Below are 14,389 nucleotides of genomic sequence, written 5' to 3' on the forward strand. Positions count from 1 at the left end.
GGACTAGATGATCTTCCTAGGTCCCTTCCGACTCTAGCTACTATGAAACTATGAAACTAGGATAAGCACCCTTAAAAGAGACTCCTCAAAGTACAGCCAGTTGTCCAGAACAACTTTTGTTCCCAGGAAATCCTGCCACCAATTCCCTGAGTTTGCTAAAATCTGATTTTCTGAAATCCAGTGTCTTCATTCTGCTGCTTTTCTTCTTTACATGCCTTATCATTTTGAGCATTATCATTTCGTGAACACTGTCAACCAAGATACCTTCCAACTTCACATTCTCAACCAATTCCTCCCTATTTGTGATCAGTAAGTCAAAGATAGCTTTCCCCCTTGCTGACCACTCTACTATCTGTATCAAAAATGTATTCCCAAATACTTTAAGAATTTGCTGAATGGCTTGTGTACCGTTCTTTCTCCCCTCCAGTAGATGTCCCAAAATTGAAGTCCGCCATGAGAACCAGGTCCTATAACTTGGAAGCTTCTATCAGTTTAAAGGAGTCTTCGTCCACCTCTTCCTCCTGGTTGGTGATTTGTAGTAGATGCCATCTATAACATCCTGCCTGCTGTTCTCCCCCTACGTAATTACCTTTATCCAGAGGCTTTCAACTGGTTTACTCTCCACTTTGCATTGCACTTCCAAACACATGTGCATCACTTTTCTATATATGGCAACACCCCTCCTCTTTTCCCATGTATCCTTCCTGAATGTGAAAGGAAATGAGGGGGGAAAAAGAAAAGACCCAAGAGACTCACACAAAGACCACTTCTCAGGTACAGTGAGAGGCTTGCCTGGAGCAGGAAATATACTGCCACATTCACGCAGTGTGTGCTCCCTCTAGATAGGTGGGTGGAAGGCATGGGAGGATATTTCCAGCCCCTGAGAGGGGCAGTCAGGAGAGGACTGCATCCAGCAGATGGAGGCAATGCCAGGAGTCTTTCCTGCTAGCAACTGCCTATGGCCAGCAGCAGGAGAAGGAGGCAGATCCTTTAATTATAGCAGTAGGAGGATCACTGATCAACTCTGTGACCTGACAGAATAGGAATCTCTTGAAGATGGCTGGCCAAAGACCAAAGCAGTGGAACCATTGAGAAGTGCCCCTGAGCTCAATCATGAGTTCAGGGGTATGGCCCTGATATTTTTTGTGTTCTGTTCCCTTGTTTTGTTTTGTTTCCTACACTGTGTGGGGATCATGTTCCCCTTCCCCAGTGTGGGGTAGAGCTATTGGAGGGAGAACTCCTTTCCAGGAAGGACTTGCAGAAGCTTCTCAACTAGGAGCCAACCCAGGGAGAAGAACCCAGCAAGAAGGTTTTTTTGTTTGAAGAGCAGAGTTGTTCTTAAAGGGGCTGACCTGCATTAATTGACCCAGGAGCCCAGAAAGGGACATTGGCTTCATTAGTCCCATTTGTCTACCCAGCGATTAGTTTAGGCCCTCTAAAGGACTGAGCTGGACTGCTTGACCCAGAAATGGGGGGGGGGGGTTTATGTTCAGTTCTCTTTTTGTTTACTACCCACTGGGTGGTATAACTGAGTGGCTGACTCTGCCTAATTAACCCAGGAATCTGGGAAGATCTGATTTAAGGCTGTTGGCCTGGTGAACTTCTGATGGACTGATCTCATTGTTGGCAAATACTTGGCCCAAAGGGGCAAGGAATCTTTGAAAAAATAGTGTCAAGTGGATGCAGATAAAGGGGTCTAAACTCCAGGGCACCCATTGGGCTCTTCAGCACTGAAATGTCAGCAACCTTGGGGAAATACAAGATTCAGGCACTGATGTAAGGAATTCAGGACATGGTAAGGGTGGGGTGTGAAGGGAGGTAGAGACCCATGAAGAAAACCCTCCAAAAAGACCTGTCAGGAACTTTGCCAACACAACATTCATCTTCCAATAACAGTACATAAAGACATGGCAGATGAAAGGAGAACATCAGAAGGTGGTGGTGATATGGTCTGGTGCCTCAATAGTTTATTCAAGCAAGATGACAAGCAGATGTGGGCCATGGTCATACAGCACCTATTCCCAATGCTAAAAAAGTTGTACCAATTCATGACCACACTCCAATCATGTGAACTATCTTACCACATCTCCATAATCCCAGCTGCATTATAATTCTGTGATCCTGTGATTGCAATAGGACTTCCAATTCTTTCTGTCTGATCTCCATACTTCTTGTATTAGTATATAAAACAATTATATACCTGGTTGTCCTATTTTCTTCCTGGAAATATTGCTAAGCCTTCCACTATTGCTTCCAATCCAGTTTTAAATCAGGTCTCCAGGCTCTACTGAGCTCTGGGCTTTCTTTCTCCATTCCCTAGTTTCCTTCTAGCTCCTCCCTGTGTAAATCACAACAGCTTAGAGTTCCTTGTCTTTCAGTTATCAGGTATAAGTAGGATTACACACACTAGTACCCTTAAATATAATATATTATTTTGACACTTTTTCTGCCGAAGTTAAGATATTTTTTAAAGCTCCATTCTGTGAGAGTCCTAGAAGAGCAATCGCCAACTAAAGGGGATTTTTATTTCTCAATCCTTATTGCTTTGCTTTATATCCTAGAAACAGTATTTCTTGCCATGTGTGTCAGGTTAATCAGTTCTTCAGACTTGTGGTACACATATCCCATGGATAGAGACCTGCTTAAATCATGTTTTCATGATTCTTGTGGAAATCACAAAAAATTGCAGTTTCTGTAATTGCAACAAAAACGGTATTTGCAAATAGTATTTGCTGCAATTTCCTGTGGAAATGCACCTGCCCCCCAGATTAAAAACGTATTAAAAATAAAATGCTGGCTCACCAGTGGGAGCCATTGGTCCTCATGGCCACTGCTACCTGGCCTGGTAGCCTGTTGGGGGTGGCATAGAGGGGAGGAAAAACGTACTTGCTGGTGGAGTGGCATGAAGGGGAGCAGCCAAGATGGCATCCACCCCCTCATTACTTCTACCCTATCAGGGTCTCTCTGCCAATCAGCATCACATGGTTGGAATAACAGAGACTTTGTGGGATAGCTCACATGACTAGAGCACTGTCATGGATGGGTACAAAATGTTCAGGAAGAACAGGCAGGGGAAAAGAGGAGGAGTTGCACTTTATGTAAAAGGGTTATATGATTGCTCAGAGCTCCAATATGAAGCTGGAGATAGGGTTAGGGTCAGAGGGGAAAGCAACAAGAATGATGTCATAATGGGGGTCTGCTATAGACCACCAGATGAGGAGGAAGTGGTGGATAAGACTTTCTTCAAACAGGTAACAGAATTTTCCCAGTCAGGCTCTGGTTCTCATGGGGGACTTCAATCACTCTGATATCTGCTGGAAGGTCAATATAGCAGTAGACAGGCAATCCAGAAAGTTTTTCAGAGAGTACTGGGGGCACCTTCCTGGTGCAAATGCTGGAGTGGCCAATTAGGGGCCATGCTCTTTTTGACCTGCTGCTCACAAAGAGGGATGAATTTTTGGAGAATGTAGCAGTGGGTGGCAACTTGGGCAGCAGTGACCACGAGATGATTGAGTACAGGATCCTGAGGAAAGGAAGAATGGAGAGCAGGAGAATAAGGATCTTGGTGTTCAGAAAAACAGACTTAGATTCACTCGGGGAACTCATGATCAGGATCCTCATGGGAGCCAGACTGAGGGAGAGAGGAGACCAGGAGAACTGGCTGTGCTTCAAAGAAGCTTTACTGAGAGTTCAGCAACACATCATCCTGATGTGCAGGAAGTCTAGGAAGTATGGCAGAAGACCAACTTTACTTAGCATGGGACTCTTCAGTAAACCAAATCACAAAAAAGAAAGTCTATAAGAAGTGTAAACTTGGACAAATAACTAGGGGAGAATATAAGAGCACTGCTCAGGTATGCAGGGATAAAGTCAGGAAGGCCAAAGCGCATTGGAGTTGTAACTAGCAAGGGATATGAAGGGTAACAAGAAGGTGTCAGCACCTACACAGTCAAAGGGGTCACCAACTGGCTGGAGGGTCGCACAGAGAGAGTGGTGGTGGACAGGTCATTTTTGACCTGGAGGGATCTGGGCAGTGGGGTTCCACAGGGCTCAGTCCTTGGGCCCGCACTGTTCAACATCTCCATCAGTGACTTGGACGAGGGGGTAAAAAGCACCTGTTCAAATTCGCTGATGACACTAAGATGTGGCGGGTTGTGGGCATGCTAGAAGGGAGGAATAGGCTGCAATCAGACCTAGACAGGTCACAGGGGTGGGCGGATGAGAAGAGGATGGGATTCAACACTGACAAGTGCAAGGTGATGCACCTAGGGAGGAAGAACCAGCACCATACCTACAGACTGGGGAACTCCCTTCTCATCAGTACAGAGGCAGAAAAGGATCTTGGAGTCATCATTGATGCCAAGATGAACATGGGCCGGCAGTGTGGGGATGCAGTCAGGAAGGCCGACCGCACCTTGTCATGCATCCACAGATGCATCTCGAGCAGGTCCAAGGAGGTGATCCTCCCCCTCTATGCGGCACTGGTCAGGCCGCAGCTGGAGTACTGCGTCCAGTTCTGGCGTCGCACTTCAGGAGGGGTGTGGACAACATGGAAAGGGTCCAGAGGAGGTTCACTCACATGATCGGGGGCAGCAGGGCAGGTCCTACGATGAGAGGCTAAGGGACCTGAACCTGTTCAGCCTCCAAAAGAGAAGGCTGAGGGGGGATCTGGTGGCCTGTTACAAACTAGTCAGAGGGGACCAGCAGGCATTGGGGGAGTCCCTGTTCCCCCGAGCACTACCAGGAGTGACTAGAAATAATGGTCACAAGCTGGCAGAGGATAGATTCAGACTAGACATCAGGAGGTGCTACTTCACTGTCAGGGTGGCTATGATCTCGAACCAACTTCCAAGCGAAGTGGTGCTGGCTCCTACCCTGGGGGTGTTTAAGAGGAGGCTAGATGTACACCTTGCTGGGATCGTTTGACCCCAGTACTTTTTCCTGCCATGGCAGGGGGTCGGACTTGATGATCTTCTCAGATCCCTTCTGACCCTACCAACTATAAAACTATAAAAATATGAAATTATGAAGGATTTCTACAAGTATGTTGGTAGCCAGAGGAGGATCAGGGAAAGTGTGGGTCCCCAGCCTCGCCTCAGTCCCTGGAAAAATCAGGTAGCAGTTCCACAAGGAATCCATTTCTAAGCAGTTGGAGGAGGAAAAAAGGGTGGTTAGGAACAGTCAGCCTGGATTCACCAGGGTCTAGTCATGCCTGACCAACCTGAGTCCCTTCTATGATAAGGTGGCTGTCTCTGTGGATGAGGAAGTGGATGTGGTGTACCATGATTTTAGCAAAGCTTTTGATACGGCCTCCCACAGCATTCTCTCAGGCAAGCTAAGGAAGTATGGGCTGTCTGAATGGACTAAGGTGAATAGAAAACTGGCTGGAGCATCCGGCTCAGGGAATAGTAATCAATGGCTTGATATCTAGTTGGCAGTCAGTATCAAGTGGAGTGCCCCAGGGGTTGGTCCTGGGGCAAGTTTTGTTCAAAGTCTTCATGAATAACCTGGAAGATGGGATAGAGTGTACCCTCAGCAAGGTTGCAGATGACACCCAAGGTTGGGGGAGCTGTAGATACACTGGAGAGTAGGGCTAGGATTCAGAGTGACTTTGGCAAATCAGATTGGACCAAAAAAAAAATCTCATGAGGTTCAACAAGAACAAGAGGTGGGAGTGTTCCCTCTATATGAAGAAGCAGTACACCTCCCTCTAGGCTGATGTCGGCCCCAAAGAAGAACAGCTTGAAACCCTCTGGGTCAAGCCTCAGGGTAGGCGCTGAAAGAGAGACCTGACTATAGGTGTATACTATAGGCTGCCTAACAAAGGGGAGGACTTGATCCAGCATTCACTTGTGAACTAAGGGAAGCTGTGCATGCATGGGACATGGTTGTTGTGGGTGACTTTAACTACCCAGACATCTCCTGGAAGGAATGATCAGCCAGCTCGGATCAATCATGATCTTTCCTGGCCAGCACCAAAGAGGTTTTTTTTGACTCAGGAGCTGCACTGGCCAACTAGAGGCAGTGCACTTCTTGACCTGATCCTGGAGAAAGGGGATGACCTGGTGACCAAGTACTGTGTCCAGTTTTGGGCTTCAAAAAGGATGTGGAGAAGCTTGAGAGAGTGCAGAGGAGAACCGCGCATGATCAGAGGTCAGGAAAACAGTCCTTATGATGAGACGCTGAGAGCCATAGGACTCTTCAGTCTGGAAAAGCACAGGCTCAGGGGTGATCTGGTGGCCACCTATAAGTTTATCAGGGGTATTCACCAGGATCTGGGTGAATGTCTGTTCACCAGAGAGCCCCAAGGGATGACAAGACTGAACGGTCACAAACTCAGGCTGGACATAAGGAAGAACTTTTTTACTGTCTGAGCCTCCAAGGCTGGGAATAGACTGCTGCTGGAGGTTCTTCAAGAATCCACTTTGAATGCCTTCAAGACACATTTAGATGTTTATCTTGCTGGGATCCTGATCTCTGCTGACTTCCTGCCCCTGGGGCAGGGGGCTGGACTTGATGATCCTTCAGGGTCCCTTCCAGCCTGAATGTCTATGAAATCTATGAAATCTAAACATAGAGGGCAACCTAGGCAATAGTGACCATGAAATTATTATGTTCACAGACTGTTGCAAGGCTGACAAAACAGATACCAATCTCAAAGTCTTAGACTTCAAAAATGCAAATTTTAATAAGCTCAGGTCACTAGTAGAGCATGCCCTGAGAAACCAAGGACCACAGGTAAAGGGAGCACTACAAAAATGGTCATTTCTTAAGGACACAATCCTTAAGGCTTAGAGAAAATTCATTCCCTTATGAAGAAAAAGTTGCAAAGGGGTCAAAAAATCCTCTTGGCTAAGCAGGGAAGTTGCAGCCTTCCTACAGAAAAAGAAAGAGGCATACAAACAATGGAAAATTGGGACAGCTTCTAAGGAAGACTACTTGACAATAGCCCACATTTGTAGAAACCAGATTAGGCAAGCTAAAGCAGAAACTGAACTAAAACTAGCTAGAAGAATCAAGGACAATAAGAAGTCCTTCTTTAGCTACATAGGGAGTAAAAGGAAAAGTAATGGGAGTGTGGGGCTGCTGCTCAATGCCTCGGGATACTTGGTCACTTCCACTCAGGAAAAAAAGGAACTCCTAAATGACTACTTTGCCTCAGTCTTTCCCAAGACCAAGGGGAACAACATGCCAGGTAGGGCACAAAAACAGCAGGACGGGATTGACACCATTCCCACGATTGCCATAGAATTGGTGTATAATCAAGTAAAGAAATTAGACTTATATACATTAGCAAGACCAGATGAACTCCATCCAAGAGTGCTGCAAGAGTTGGCCGAAATAATCACAGAGCCCCTGGCAAAGGTCTTTTGAAAACTAGAAACAACGGCCACAAACTCCTGGAAGACAGTTTCAGGCTGAATATTAGGAAAAACTTCTTCACAACTAGGGTGTCCAGACTGTGGAACAAATTCCTCCCAGAGGTCATGCAATTATCTCCCCTTGAGGTCTTCAAGAGAAGACTGGACGGTCACTTGGCTGGGGTCACCTGGCCCCAGATGTCTTTCCTGCTCATGCAGGGAACTGGAGCCAATGATCCTTTGGGGTCCCTTCCAGCCCTATGATTCTAAGTGCAAAATCCTGCACTTAGGACAGAACAGTCCCATGCACCAGTACAGGCTGGGAGCTGACTGGCTGGGCAGCAGTTCTGCAGAAAAGAAACCTGGGAGTTACAGTGGACAATAAGATGAATTAAATCGACAGTGTGCCCTTTTTGCCAAGAAGGCTAATGGCAATACTGAGCTGCATTCGTAGATGCGTTGCCAGGAGGCCAAAGAAATCAATTATCCCACTCTATTCAGCATGGGTGAGGCCACATCTGGAGTACTGTGTTCAGTTTTGGAGCCCCCTCTACAGAAAGGATGTGGACAAATTGGAGAGAGTTCAGCAGAGGGTGAGAAAAATGGTGATGGGGTTGGGGCACATGACTTATGAGGAGAGACTGAGGGAACTGGGCTTATTTAGTCTAGAGAAAAGAAGACTGAGAGGGGATATAATAACAGCCTTCAACTACTTGAAGGGGGTTCGAAAGAGGATGGAGCTAGACTGTTTTCAGTGGTGGCAGATGGCAGAACAAGAAACAATGGTGTCAAGTTGCAGAAAGGAAAGTTTAAGTTCGATATTAGGAAGAATTTTCTCACTAGGAGGGTTGTAAAACATGGGAACAGATTACCCAGAGGGGTGGTGGAAGCTCCATCCTTAGAGGTTTTCATGACCCAACTAGACAAAGCTTTGGCTGGGATGATCTAACTGGATGTGGTCCTGCTTTGAGCAGGCAGTTGGACTAAATGATCTCCTGAGGTCCCTTCCAGTCCTACCTTTCTATTATGCTGTGATCAAAGATCAGGGCCTCATGAAGGGCAGCCTGGTCCACAGCAGTGAGGTATAGAGCCATGTGAAGGGCAGCCCTCTCCACCAATCAGCAGCGGGGGTGGGGGAAGGATGAGGGGGCTCTGGGGCCTCTCAGCGAATCAATGTTAATGCTACTTGGAATTATTTATGAATGAAACTATCTTGGGGTACTGAGGGGTCTCATTTATCTATCAACAAACAGAAATTTGGCCGGTACAGACAACCTTGTGCAGATGTTTTAATACAAACACAAGATGTCAAACAGATATCTGCTGCTGAGAAAATCCCTGCAGAATGATTTGTTGGCTTCTTTGTTTTTTTCCCAATCAACAGGACTGAAATCATTTCTATTTTGAAACATCTGGCTTGGTTTGTTCCTTTTGTTATATCCAGCTTCCTTCTCATGACTCATTAACAGGGCTCCATGGTAGCTACAGTGAGTTCTGAGATCTCTACTCTTCTTGCTTTTTAGAAGTCCAGATTTTTTTCTGCCTATAATGCCCTATTTAATTATCTGCCATATATAGTCAGTACTCTTGCCTTTATTATCCCTTTCTTAAGCTATTTAATATAAAGCAGTCCATTTATTAAAGTTTATCTCTTACAGAAGGAAGAAAAGATTTCTTTATATGAAACTTAAAAATTTAATGGAGCTTCCAGAGAATATATAGCATCTTGCTTTTTGCTAGAACACAGGATAAAGGTGAAATTTATATTCTGTCATATTGAGAGTGCATTGCACATAAATAAATATGCCTACCTGTGTATTTTAAAACCCATTCATGATAATGGAAGAAAAGCAAATATCATATGAAGGACAAAAAAACCGTAAAGGAGCATTATTGCTCTTAACAGCCTTAAACATGAATACAGTTGTGTAGTTTTAAATTATAATTAAACTAATCTATAATTTCAATTTTAGCAGCTAAAGTCTTCTAGTGTCATTTTTTTCAAAAGAAGGCATTGTTACAGACTTTAGAGACCGTCAGTGATGGCACACTGAGCTCTTCAAAGTCCAAGAGATTTATGTACTTCAAAAACTTTAGAAAACAGACTTGGATAAGTTTACTTTAAGAAGTAGAAAATAATCTAGAGTATTAAAAAAAGAAAGTAATTTTTTTTTATCTTTATATTAAAACTGGACAGCATTATGGATAATAAAATCTTTTAAAACATAATACTAACAGTTATTTGGGTTTACATAATAGCATTGTATACAGTCCTGGAAAACCCGCTATAGACAGGCTAGCTTCTATTTTTATACTTGTAGCTCTACTGTCTTGTGTTTTTAATTAGAGAAGTCATATGTTTTATATTACTGCACTTGTAAGAATAATAGTTGCTTCCATATTCCCATTAAGCTATAAAAGATTATCTGACTAATTTATTTACAGAGTTCTTTCCTTTCATTCTATGTCCCTATAAAGAAGCAGTCCTGCTTATCTGTCGCTTTTGTAAAAGCCTGTTTTCCCATAGAAGGAAAACAAGGAGATGTTGCAAAGCTGGATATTTAAGATCTTTTTACTGATGTATGCCTGTCAAATTGGAAGAGGTTACTGTTAAAAACTAGCAATATATCAAACTATTAATAATCATTTACCAAACATGAAGTTGTAATTTATGCTCTCCCTTCTTAACACAACACATATTATAGTTACTGATATAGTTGGAGTGCTGTTTCACATCTGCTAAGTTACCCTATGAGTATGTGGCTAGACTATATCTCCACTGAATTCATTAGAGCTGCACAAAATTTTATCTGCTAGTGATCTTCCCCTTAAAATAATTAACCATGAAATTATGAATTGCTTAAATAGATGCAAGCTAATATTGTCCAATATAATGTGGGCATAACAAAAATATCCCCAAACTCAGTTGATCAGCTTATAATTGATTCAGAGTTAATAGACATGTGCAGAAACATCCAGTTATAATAATCTTGTAAATAAAAAAGGTAAGGGAAACTCTTGTAAAAGAATCAGTTATCTACCTATGGGAAGAGAGACTGCAACCACTTAACATTATCCAGCCATACTACCCAACCATTATTTATGCAGGACAGTTAGCTTTCCCCATTATTAAGTTTGCCCAACACATCCTATTATAAAATTCTATTTTCAGGTGCCTATATCTTTGCCAAGTTTAGTCTGCAATGTTCCAGGCTGTGTGCTTGCCCCTGGCTGTTTCTGAGAATGAGGCCACAGAACAAAAAGAACAAAAATACCCTCTAGTGATCTTTCTTTTTCTAGGACTCCATGGTTTTTGTACAGGGACTTAACATTTCTCAGACGGTTAGCCTGTCTCAAGCGTTTCGTTTTTCCTGCTGTGAAAATTTGACCAAAATTGGCCAAGTAATAAACCCTTCTACAATCTCAGTTTGTACCTACTCAACAAAGTTCTTAGACTTTAGTAGCTGGCATCTCCAAAGAGTCCTCACTTCATTCTCCAGCTTTTCACCAGCTGAGTGCACCCAGACCTTGCACTGCATGCATGCATTGTTGTCATAAGGTGTGACCCTCACAGCTCCTTCATGTTTCCAGCCTACACATGCATATCTCCACAGAACAACTGAATGGGACCCTTACCCTGGGCAACAGGTAAAAATCTGGACTTTTCCTGTAATAACTGCTCTGGGTTAAGATGAATCTTTGGAGATGGACTGGGAAAGGGAAATGTAGACAATGGAGGCAATTGTAGGTTTCATGGAGTGGAGGAAAGATGGACATATTAGTTGAACTGGGGCTGCATAAGCAAAGAGACTGGGGACATGGCAAGTAGGAGACAGAGAAAGGCAGGGCAGGGAGACAGAGTAAGATAAGAAACCTGAGGAATGGAATCTGGGCCTGGTTAAACGATGAGAATGGGAGTATGATGAGAAAGGGCTAGAAAAGAAATAGACTTGGAATAAAGAAAGAGTGGATGGGACAGGGCCAAAGGCCTCATGCTTTGAGGAAGGGGGAAATTGCCAGAACAGTCTTTGCCCACTAGAGTATAATTCACTCCAGAACAGAATGAACTCATTTCCTGAGTCTCAGTATTCTTTACTTCTCAGCAAAAAGATCTTAAATCCACTAGCAATGTGTCTTATACACAATTTCTGTACCAGGTCATGTCCTGAGGTGGCCAAGTCACTCCTAGTAGCCACCTGGATCCTGTCTTGCTCATCTTCTCTGGCCTCCCAGGGGCCTACCTTGTTGTCCACCTTCCATGCCTTCCTGTTATAATTAAACTGGTAGGCTGCCCCCAGAGATCAGGGGGTTTTACTTCAGGTCCTAGAGTCTTGTCTGGGCTGAAGACCCCTTGGCTTTGGCCCACATTACTCTGGCTGGGCCCCACTGCCTGATATCTACTGTCCCAGGGCCATAGGCTCCCAAGGCCCAGCTTCCAGCTTCACCCTTCACAGGCTCCGGGCCTCCCAAACCCAATCCTGCCCTTTGCAGACTCTGGGCTGGTTACAACAATTAAGGACAATAAAAGTCCTTCTACAGATACATAGCAAACAAAAGGAAGGTGCAGAGTAACATGGGGCCTCTGCAGGACAAATCAGGACAGTTGGTGGTTGATGCAAGGAAAAAGGCGGAGCACTTAAATGAGTTCTTTGCTTAGGTATTCCTAACTGACCAAGACAATTCTCCCACCTTGAGCATAGACAGATGTCCAAAAGGCACCAGACTGCCAAAGGTTAGTGCTGACTTAGTTAAGGAGCACTTGTAAGGGCTGGATGGATACAAATCCAAATGTGGAGAAGCTTGAGAGAGTCCAGAGGAGAGCCACGCGCATGATCAGAGGTCAGGAAACCAGATCTTACGATGATAGCCTGAGAGACATGGGACTCTTTAGCCTGGAAAAGAGTAGGCTCAAGGGTGATCTGATGGCCACCTGTAAGTTTATCAGGGGTGACCACCAGGATCTGGGGGAACATTTGTTCACCAGAGCGCCCCAAGGGATGACTAGGTTGAACGGTCACAAACTCCTGCAAGACCGTTTAAGGCTGGACACAAAGAAGAATTTCTTTACTCTCCGAGCCCCCAAGGTCTGGAACAGTCTGCCATCGGAGTTGGTTCAAGCACCTACATTGAACACCTTCAAGAGTAAATTGGATGCTTATCTTGCTGGGATCCTATAACCCCAGCTGACTTCCTGCCCTTTGGGCAGGGGGCTGGACTCGATGATCTCCCGAGGTCCCTTCCAGCCCTGATGTCTATGAAATCTATGAAATCAGCTGGCTCAGATGACCTCCATCTATGGATGCGGAAGGAATCGGCCAGTGTCATAGCTGATCCACTGGTACAGCTGTTTGAGTACTCATGGTACTCCAGCCAGGTCCTGGAGGACTGGAAAAGGGACAATGTGGTGCCAATTTTTAAGAAGGGGAGAAAGGATGATCCAGGTAACTTTAAGCCAGTCAGTCTTACCTCTATCCTTGGGAAAATACTGAAAAAAATCATCAAAGAGCGCATTTGTGAAAGCCCAGCATGGGAAATGATGCTGAAAGGAAACCAGCCCAGGTTCATCACAGGTAGATTCTGCCTGACAAACCTTATAGCCTTTTTTAGCTAGGTCACACACTGCCTTGACACAGGAGCTGTGGCTGATGTCATCTACCTGGATTTTAAGAAGGCCATCGACACAGTTTCACATCCTATTCTCATAAGGAAGCTAGTAGGCTGTGGAGTGGACATTTACACAGTCAGGTGGGTGGCCAACTGGCTTAGGGACCACACCTAGAGAATGGTGATGGATAGGTCGTTCTTGGCCTGGAAGGCAGTGGGCAGTGGGGTCCTGCAGGGTTCAGTCCTTGGACCGGTGTTATTTAATATCTTCATGAGTGATTTGGATGAGGGCGTGGAGAGCACTCTCTCCAAGTTTGCAGATGCCCCATAACTTGGTATCACACCTGAGGGCAGGAAGCAGATACAGGATGATCTGGACAGGTTGGATCAATGGGCAGAATGAAATAGGATGCAGTTCAACAAAGATAAATGCAAGGTACTCCACCTAGGGAGGAGGAATCCCCAGCACACTTATAGGTTGTGGGATGACCTCCTCAGCAGCTCAGTGGCTGAAAGGGATCTTGGAGTCACAGTTGACTCCAAGATGAACACAAGCAGGCAGTGTAACAAGGCCATCAACAAAGCCAATCGCACTTTGTCATGCATTAGCACATGCATGACCAACAGATCAAGGGAGGTGATGCTCCCCCTCTATGAGGCATTGGTCAGGCCGCAGTTGGAGTATTGTGTCCAGATTTGGGCACCGCACTTCAAGAGGGACACGGAGAATCTGGAGAGGGTTCAGAGAAGGGCCACTTGCATGATTAGTGGCCTCCATGAAAGATCCTATGAGGGGAGGTTGAGGGATCTGTATCTCTTCAGCCTTTACAAGAGACATCTGAGGGGAGACCTTGTAGCCACCCTTAAGTTTATCAAGGGAGGGACAACCAGGAATTGGAGATGCACTATCTACCAGAGCACCCCTAGGATTAACTAGGAATAATGGGTGCAAACTAGTGGAGAGTAGATTCAGGTTAGAAATTAGGAAGAATTTTTTTACAGTAAGGGTGGCCAGAACCTGGAATGGGCTTCCAAGAGAGGTGGTACCATCACCTAACTTGGAGGTCTTCAAAAGGAGGCTTGACAGTCACCTGGCTGGGGTCATCTGACCTCAGTCCTCTTTCCTGCCAGGGGCAGGGGGTTGGAGACAATGATCCATTGTGGTCCCTTCCAACTCTACAATCTATGAATCTTTCATGCATTTTGATAATCTTTGGGGCTGTTGGCAAGGCCCAATACACAGTGCTCCCAGAATGTGGGGACTGCAAAAGGATAACTCTGTGATCTATTCACAACATCTGCCATAAAGCTGGCAAGTCAGTCAGCAACACAGAAGTCCTTGAATTCAGAAAAGCCGACTTTGACAAGCTCAAGAGGCTAGTCGGTCAGGCCCTCAGGGACCATGACCCCAGGGAGATGGGAGT

This window comes from Crocodylus porosus, unplaced genomic scaffold, assembly GCF_001723895.1.
Source record: "Crocodylus porosus isolate Cpor-Errol unplaced genomic scaffold, CroPor_comp1, whole genome shotgun sequence".
Taxonomy (NCBI): domain Eukaryota; kingdom Metazoa; phylum Chordata; order Crocodylia; family Crocodylidae; genus Crocodylus; species Crocodylus porosus.